Here is a 9900-nt window from a genome sequence, read left to right on the forward strand (position 1 = left end):
AATAAAATGAGAGACATTCAAATAAAACTTAAAGTGTTGCTGAAATTAGCTTGAAGTTTAAAATCTGTGCATAGAAGAACTTCATGCAGTCTGCTCTTGAGGAAACAGAAATTCAGCTCCCACCCAGAGGAGTGGACCCAAACGATGTTGACTGTGCTTAGTTCCACTCAAAGCTATGGGGCTTTCCTTAATCATGACTCCCTTTCACATTAATTTTCATGGGACCTAAATAGGGATGGAAGAGAAATTCAATTCACAGTTTAAAACCAAAGCTGCAAAATTCATAATACATGAACCAAAACACAACCATCCTTTGGAACTCAGCATTCTCCAGATTTTGCAATGCAGTTCTCCAGACACGTAATGTCTATAAAAATCCATATACATGGATAAAGTGTGTGTTAAAAGGCATATATTTGTGAAAACAACCTAGTGCATTATATTACGGGAAACAATTTTGCAAAAGTTTATACATTAGGCAAAAATGTATGTACTAAGATAATTTATCACTAAAATGCTGCCGGATCTAACTGCAATTAACTTAGGATGACATCCAAGGATGTCCTACTGCTTTGTGCACAAGAAATGGGACTTCCTGATTTTTTCTCTCCTTGTGTACATCCCTAAAATCTTCTCAGAGGGTCCTGCAACACTCCAGAACAGATATTGAGGGAGCCGAGGGGGCTGTAGGGGGCACAAGAGGACAAACACTCCCACCCTCACTGTGTTGGATCTCACCCTCTGTCTGGAGCTATCCGAATGTATTTATTTATTTAATGACACAGGCTGTGTTTATTTAAAAGATACATAGCTGTATGTAACACATAACATGTAGCTGGGTCCTAAATCATCTTAATTCAAGCCCAAGTGGGCTACAGGAGAGTTTTCTGTGCTTTTTTCCAATTTCATTTTGAATTAACTTACTCCGCTAGAAGGCATATCATATGCTTGGGGCCAAAAGTGCACTTAAATTATTTCTAACAGACCAGGAGAAGAGCATGTGTATCAGCAATATAACAGGGAAGAAATGTTGCATTTGATGAAAGCTCTCCAACTGTCACAGACCCCACACAGGGAGCATTTGGACTGGCTTGTAAGAAGCAAGACTTGACAGAGCAATGTGCTCCAGTGAGCTTTTCTACATCATCCATCCCTGGGGGAAAAGAAATACTCTTGTCTAACATTAAAATCACAGACATTTCTTTGGTATCACAACAAGAATGGCAGAGATCCTTATCCACAAGTCGTCCCCCCACACACTGCTTTCCAAGAGAATATGCTCTGCTGAATTACTCTTTATTCTAAATGTGTCCATAACAGACTACAAAAAGATCAAATTCACTGTCTAAGCTATTTTTCCATGGAGGTGCATTAATGCAAATTAGACAGAATGACTTTCCCAAGTTATAATTGGGCTGAAATGAGGTGGAAGGAACAGAAAGACAATTAACTTTAGGGTTTTTTTCCCCCTTCTATTTTTTCCCCTAATCTGCAGCGGTTCAGAGTAGGTTTTAGCGCCTGATGGTGGTAGGCTTGTCAATGCTGCCAGGCAAAATTATTCGAAGACCTTCAAGGGCTTTGTTTATCTCATTTTTCAATTAACCTCTGTGTTTTAACTTCATCATAATGCCTGCACCAATTCACACCAAAGAACGAATAAAAATTCTCTTTTTCTGTCATTATTTCTTTTCCTTCCCAAAATCAAGGTTCCCCCGCCCCATAAGGGGGAAAGTGTGGGGTGTGTGGAGAGAGAGAACCTGCATGAAATAAGAGGATGTAAATTTCCAATTACAAGAGACCACTACCGGTCACAAACAATTTAATATAAATTATGTTTCTGTATTAGCCTCTCACTCCCCCCTCCCTTCTCGTTTTTTATACGCTTTGCCAAGCATGGATTGTTAGAATACAGTTCTATTGTATTACAATTATTTCACATCAATGTTCAGTGCTCTCGGCAGGGAACATGTTACAGATGTTACAGATGGAATTTTAGGGCGGGTTCAGCAGAAAATGTTGCCTTCTCAAGGCAACCAATCCTAGCTTTCCCTGGATACACATTTATGTAGATAAGAAGAAGAAGAAGAAGAAGAAGAAGAAGAAGAAGAAGAAGAGGAGGAGGAGGAGGAGGAGGAGGAGGAGGAGGAGTAGTTTGGATTTGACTCCTTTAAGGAGTCTCAAAGCGGCTAACATTCTCCTTTCCCTTCCTCCCCCACAACAAACACTCTGTGAGGTGAGTGGGGCTGAGAGACTTCAGAGAAGTGTGACTGGCCCAAGGTCACCCAGCAGCTGCATGTGGAGGAGCGGAGACAAGAACCCGGTTCCCCAGATTAGGTAGTGTCACTTCTTGCAGTGAGGGAACCGCCAGAAGGCCCTTGGAGCTGGATCTCAGTATCTGGGCCAAATGAAGGGAGTGGAGACACTCCTTTAGGCGTAAAGAGCCAAAGCCTTTTAGGGCTTTAAAGTTCAGCACCCATGCTTTGCATTGTACTCGGAAATGTACTGGGAGCCAATGTAGATCCTTTAGGACCAGAGTTGTATGGTCCCGGCGGCCGCTCCCAGTCACCCAGTCTGGCTGTGTTTTGATTTGCCTTTTTAAAAAATGATTTCATCAGGATGATAACATGTCAAGTTTGTGGCATGGCCAGTTTTTAAAATTATGCAAAAACTTAGTTGGCATGGTTAGTAAACAAAAATTAAACTCTCTGGCTCATAAGGCAAAGGCTCTTCCAAGTCAGCAGAAAGACAGAAGTGCAATATCCTTTGAAACGCCTTTTTGAAAAAATATCCTTGATAAAGGGCTTCATTTGCTTCTGAACTGGGGGTGCATCTAAACATATCAATTTCTTCGCTGAAAACAAGTGGTAGGAGTACAAGAAATTTGCTCTTGGCTTTGTGAGCACTTCTGTCACTTGGCCAGGGCTGGTGGTGGCGGAGCGTGTGTGTTCAGCATACAGAAAGGAGTTTGCTGGATCAGTGAATCTTGTATCTTTTCTGACAGGCGGCTTCTGTAAAAGTTACACTAGAACACACCACTGGTCACGGGTTCAGGGGTGTGCTGAGCAGTCATATGTCTTGGCATGTAGTGTGAACAGCTCTCTGAAAAGAGAGGTGGGTTATAAACAGAAAGGACTTTATTCTGCGTGTTGCAGTTGAGAAAGTTGGTTTGAAAGTGCAGTGGGAAAGCAGCTATGAATGTTTGTTAATAAACTATGACTAGCAATGACAATGTAAGGTTATTTTACTTGAAGATATAGTCATACATATATAAACCCCAGGGGGCACATACCATATATGGGATGTCACAGGCTATAGCCTACATCATGAAAAGTAAGGGAGGTCAAAAAAGCAATCTATTTTTCTTCCTATTCTCACTGCTACCCCCTTGTAGTTATCTTGCCCTCAGAATGTCTCCGCTAAACAGCCCTTTAACCTTTTGATATTTAACTGGCCTAGCATATTTCCTACACTAGGTAGAGTAGGGTGGCATGGGGTGAATAACAGGGCCTCAGACCAGATTTCCCCCTAAACAAGGTATGCTTTCACTTAAAGTGTTAGTAAGGCAACAAGTTAAAACAGTTTTTTTTGGGGGGACCAGTTTTACAGTTTGAGTAGTTAACCATAAGTGTGGGTCAGTCAGTGTTAGGGGAAATATCAGTTGAATTGTTAATGTGCATCATTACTGGCCACAATGTACATTCATTAGGCTTTGTGGAGAATGTGTGCATAATCTGTACTTGAAGAAAGAAATGGAAACAGTCCCCAGTCACTATATATAATTTCCAACAGGCCTTGGGGAATGTGCATATCTCAAATGAATTTTGGACCTTCCTTTCTTACTTACAAACAAACAAACAGTATTTTCACTCCCTCTTCCAACCTTTTACCCAGTCAGAAGGAGAGTAGAATGTGTTTCAGTTTCTATTTCTCCTTAATTGCCAGATAACCAGGTCAAACTATCCTGTATACCTTTTAACCTTATTTAGCAAAAGCATGTCCCGTATCCTTTCCCATCTGCTACCTCCTCTGGATTGGTCTATTAAATGCACAAGATGATGGAGTGCTGAGTGTCACCAAGAGGCTAAACTCAAATTCCTGTTCTGCCATGGATAGAAAACTCTGTAGCCTTGGGCAAACTTGCCTTTCTGTGCCTCAGTTTTCAATCTGTAAAATGGAAATACGAGTGACCTGCCACAAAGGTGTGGTGGTGGTGGTGAATAAGTTAAAGCACTTTGCACTTTAAGGGTGTAACACAATGCAAATTTATTAGGGAGCAAAACAGAACTTTCTTCTGAGTAAACATGGGCTACACGGGTAGTAATGCTATCAAATAATATTTGAATGGTGCTTTCAAGTGATCAAAATGCTTCACATGCATTATCTACTGATAGCTTTACAACAACCCTATAATGCAGTGTTATTGTCTTCCAGACTGCAGATGAAGGGACTGAGACAGAATAGCTTGCTTAAAGACAGCAAGTGATATCATTGGAGGAGTGAAATTTGAACCTGGGACTTCCAGATTCATAGTTCACTCACCTAGCCACTAGCCCAAACCAGCTCTGACTTTGTTAATAATATTAACTCAGTTTTGTTTTCATGACAAGCCACTGATATAATTCATTTCTGCAGATCCGATGGAGTTAATACTGTTCCTTGAAGTGAAAGAGTCACCATAAGGGGGTGAAAAAACCATTCTGATTAGAGGAACTTAATCCTAATCCCTTTTCTCTGATCTTGGCAGAGAATTTTTAGCAAGAAACTATATTTAAATAACTACCCAGAATTAATCCTTTTGGTTGCTCAAGGCATGAAGGGAAAACAGGCAAAAACAAAGAATTCAGAAAAGTGTTGCAGCTGTTTCATAGAATTCCCTACTTATAATTGAAAAGATCTTTTCGTTTCTTTTTGATGGCACAAAATGTAACCTTCAACTTCTTTACTTCGTCCTTTCTTTTAACAACAGCAAATTTCAAGTGAGACCGTATATATTTAATAATTTGGGTGAGTGAATTTATGTGCTTTACAGTATGTAGTATAATACTGTATGTAGGGAGAAAAGAATATTTTTCTCTATACAGCTAGAAGCTAATTTAATCACATAAGAATACACACATACCCCTTTAAAAAAAAACTTATTTGGTAATTGGTTGAATGTTCTGGAGTCATTCCCAGATAGCAAAATCTTCTACTGAATACTTCTTATTAAAAAAGAGATTTATATGAACTACTTGCACCGTTTGATTTTATTATAATTTCATAAAACAGAGCATTTTTCCACCCTCGGGTCCTTTTTATCTTTATCCATTTAATCCTCTCAGTAACCTTTTTTTTGGGGGGGGGGGCAGGAATGGTTGGCCAGTTTCAAATACGCAAATACTGGGCATGTTTACCACAAGCTACGATCCTCACCACTTCGCAGTATAGTATAGACCAGAGCTTTTCCACAGCACCAATTACTACAGGGAAACAGATTTCCATGTGGCCCAGTCTATATGTTGTCTCATTTAAATCAAGCATAACACTAGCCTCTTCCAGAACATTAAACTTATTAGTTGCTTGCTTCCTAAAAACACTAGAACAAATACAATATAAAAAAGAAATACATCTAAAGCACTGACATGTCCATACAACAATAACAACAACAAAAACCAGCCCGCCCACCCCCAAATCAGCCATAGGAAACTTTGGCACCACACTAATCTGTAGCAACCCCTGGGTTGTCTCCAACACTGCATCCACCCTCTCCCTTGCTCCTCACCCCTCTCCATCTCAGGAACCGGCAGTGATGTCCGAACCACCAACAACTACTGGCACTAACAGTATAACAAAATCAGCTCAGTGCATTAAAGGCTTTGGGGGAAATGGTACATCTTTGCTTGGCACCAAAAAAATGTCAGTGAAGGCACCAGGTGGAACTCACTGGGGAGAGCATTCCACAGATGGAAGCCAGATGGAAGGTCCTCTCTTGTTATCGCCCTCTGACACACCCTGAGAAGAGGTACCTGGAAAACAGCCCTAAATATAAGCTCGCACATGAGTTACATGCCCCAACAGGTAGTGGGATCATGCCACCTAGCCTTACCTCTAAAGTTGTGTTCCTTCAGCTGGTCCCATCCACCACCTTTGTACAGCTGAACACAAAGAGGCTTTGCATGTGTAGTTGTATGGATAGATCCATTGCCCACACACCCAAAGTAAAGACCCAAGGGACATTATAGCAGTATATAGGGGTGGGGACAGGAAGACTGTTCAGACATCCAACAAATGTTTGTATAACGTGCTACGTGATTTCATCCCTTACCACAGTTGCTCATTGAATGTGTAAAAGCTAACATAGGCCACATTCGCACATCGATTTAAAGAACTATGATACCACTTTAAACCCCCCAAAAAAATTTTTGTGTGGGGGAATGTAGTTTCTTAATAGTGCTGAGAGTTGCTAAGAGTCCCATATGCCCCTCTCCCAGAACCAGAGTTTCCAGGGTGGTTAAACAATTGATGCCTCTTCACAGCGAACTCTGGTACTTTAAATGTATGGTGTCAGGGGTGCCAACATGAATAAAATAATGGTGGCCCCAGATAAGCTCTGCCTACATGACGTGGTGCACGCATGCCATTTGAATGGCAATGCCCATCAACTTTGGGTGTGGCCTCCTCAAATATTTTATGGGGGGGTCAAAGTCCTGTCAGCCCCTAGGAGTTGGCGCCTATGTATGGCGTGAATGTGGTCATATTAAAAAGGCTACATGACTCCTTAATACATGAAACCTTATAGGATATGTTCTGTCCACTAGACCACGCTTTGTGTCAGTATAACAGCAAACTTTGTGTGTCTCTCTCTTGTTGGGCACCCTGCAAGTATTTTTAAAAGTCCTCAGACTTGGGGGATATATGCCATGACAAAGCATTCAGGGCTGCAGGAAATTCCATAGGAACTTAGAGCCAAAAAACAGAATGGGCAAACCTTCCACAGTCTCAGACGATAACATGATAGCAAATGCCCCCAGTTTGGTCAGGGGGCCATTCTATAGCATGCTTAGCATAACTGTTAATCAAGCTTGGCGGATTGGTGAATAAAATGAAGCGGACAGGACATAGTTATTAACTGCACCAAAGATATTGCACCAGTCAAGGGAAAGACAGGGTTCTCCCTGGACTTAGCAATTACCCAAGATCTTGCAGTGTTAAGTGCCAACACACTGCCCGATCGATATCTACTGCAGAGAAATGGTTTGATTTGTGTCACACGTGGCCGAGGCTGTGGCTGCCACAACATACATCAGAGAAGAGGGCCCAATTTAGTCTGCAGCAGACTTGTAAACTAATAGCTACCGAGTGGGATATGGAGAGCAAAAACCTGAGCAATTGCCAACGCAAAGCTGTTTTGACTGTCTGTGTTATTTAAGCACCAGGCATAGGCCCTAATTCATTAGAGTTACAATAAAGCATGGCGTCCACAGTTAAAAATGACACTCAGAAATATTTTCTCCTTTTCCTGGCTGACGCCATCACATGACACACTTAATGCAAGAGGAAAATAAATTCCACTAACTAGCCTCCTGTTTTGTAGTCTATTAAAGCCCAGCTGTCGGCCAGAGTTAAGGAAATGATTGTGCAGTTTGTCCTCAATTCTAATTAATAATAACCAAGGATTAATAAAGCAATTTGGGAAAAGAATGTACCAGGTAAGGATTTATGGACAAATGAAAGTTGCTTTATTGTAAATAACCCTGAATGGAATTAAACAAGAGCAAAAAAAAAAAAAAAAGGCATTTTACTGTGCAGCAGAAAATGTTCCATACATTTCTCAAGCTTCGCTTTGTTCAGAAAGACATTAATGGAGCTGGATTGGAAACTTGCAATTTTACCTAAGACAAATAGATGCACCATCTTCAGTATTTTCTTGTGCTTTCCATTATAATCTGTCAACCTGCAAACATTTTTATATTGGTAATCTAATGGTATGTGACCAGTAGCCTTAAATTAAGTTTGCTGAATGCTAAATAGACTCAGGCTATGCAAGGGGGAACACAAAGTGCGTTGTTCCTGTGTTGGGGTGTTTTGCTAATTTAGTATAATAGCCTGTTTGTAACGGTGACCAGTTAAGTATATTAGAAAGAGAACAGGAAGGAACAATAGGCTGTACTTGCGGAGAGGACTAGAAACTTTGGTGCATAAGGTAGAGCTGGAAATGGCCCCTGCCCAAAATCCTAGAGAGCCACTGCCAGTAAGTTTAGACAATGGACCAATGCTCTGACTTGGCATGAAGGCAGCTTCCTAAGTTCCTAGAGCTTACATTATTATGAAGATAAGACTTGAAAACCTGCCTGGGTTTCCAGTTATTAACACTTTGCTGACGGACGTGGAAGAAATTTTATTTTGCTTTGTGTTGGGCATTAGAGGATGCAGAATCAGTCGGTGTAGCTCTAACCAAGATCCTTTATGTCAGGAGTAACAAAAGTGGGACCTCCTCCTGATGTTGTAGGATTCCACCTCTCACCAGCCCCAGCCAGCATGGCCTGTGGTCAGGAATTATGAAGGTTGTAATCCATAAACATCAGGCTGACTACCACAGCTCTGGGGGATGCTGGATCAACTCCCCAAGTATGGGAGGATGGAAGGAATCACCTCATCATTGTCCCCTGGTGAAAAAACCCCCTTACACATACTGCTATGGTACTTCTGAGTCACTTCAGGGAAAACCCTGTAGGTCAGGGTTAGGAAACAGGTGACCCTCCAGATGTGGCTTCAACTCCAAGCATCCCTGATTATTTCCTGGGAGCTGAAGTCCAACGACATCCAGGAGGCCACAAGTTCTCCAGCCCTGCTGTATGCTGCTCCTCTTGTTTCCCCACCTGTTCTCTAACCTCCTGGAGCTGATGGGGAGGCCACCTCCTAACCTCTTGAGGTACAGCCTAAGTGTCTTCTGACTCTGGTCTCTTTTGCCTAGGCCCATAGCATCTGCTTGCATGCTGATGTCCCATGTTCAATGTTTGGCATCTTCAAGCAAAGCCATGAACGACTGCTGTCCAGAACCCTGAAGAGCCACTGTTAGCCTTGTAAACAGTACTAAGCTATTACTAAGCTATATGGACTAACAGTCCGGCTCAGTGTAAGGTGGCTTCCTACATTCTAAACTCTTGGTCTGGCTTTGCTTGCATGCATCCAGTCAGACCAGTTGGTTCCTTGAATGACTGAAAGCTTCTGGACCAGAAGGTTCTGAACATACACCATAAAACCAATCCATTCAAAGATAGCATGTGGTGGCACACAACTGTGAGAACCCAGTTGGTCACTTGACTATTAGTAGCTAGCTGGAAAACCAAAATACTATGCAGAGTGTAGACCAGGGGTGACCAACCTTTGGGGACCAGAGGGCACATTTGGAATTTTGAGAAAGTACTGTGAATTTCAGTTGCAAAATGCTTGCTTTGGGGGCATGGTTGCCACATCTAAAGGTCTGGGGGACAGAGAGACAGGACCACAAAATGGTATGGGCATGCCACTCTGCCACTGTAGGGGGAAGGCATCTCCATAAGCCATGGGCATGCTGACTCACAGAAAGAAGCTCTTTGCAACTCTCCTTTGTTCAGAAGAGATGCGGCGGTGGGCATCAAAACCTGGCATGCAATGAAATGTGGCGTGTTTAAGGGGGTGTTGATTGCAGAAGAAGCTGATGCAGGGCATACAGGAACTGAGCAGGAAGAGCCAGCGGCCTGTGGATTTTGGGGGAGTTATTCGCCGAGACCTTTCACTGGCGCCATACAAGTTACTGGCGGGCAAGATGGTGACCCTGTGTCATGCTTTGAATCTCAGAGATCATTACTCACTTTTCAGAATTCTCTCTGACTTCATTAACATGATTTGTTCTGACCTAGATCCATCTCCACGTATATA

The sequence above is a fragment of the Podarcis gaigeae genome (assembly GCF_964106915.1).
Source record: "Podarcis gaigeae genome assembly, chromosome: 12".
Lineage (NCBI taxonomy): Eukaryota > Metazoa > Chordata > Lepidosauria > Squamata > Lacertidae > Podarcis > Podarcis gaigeae.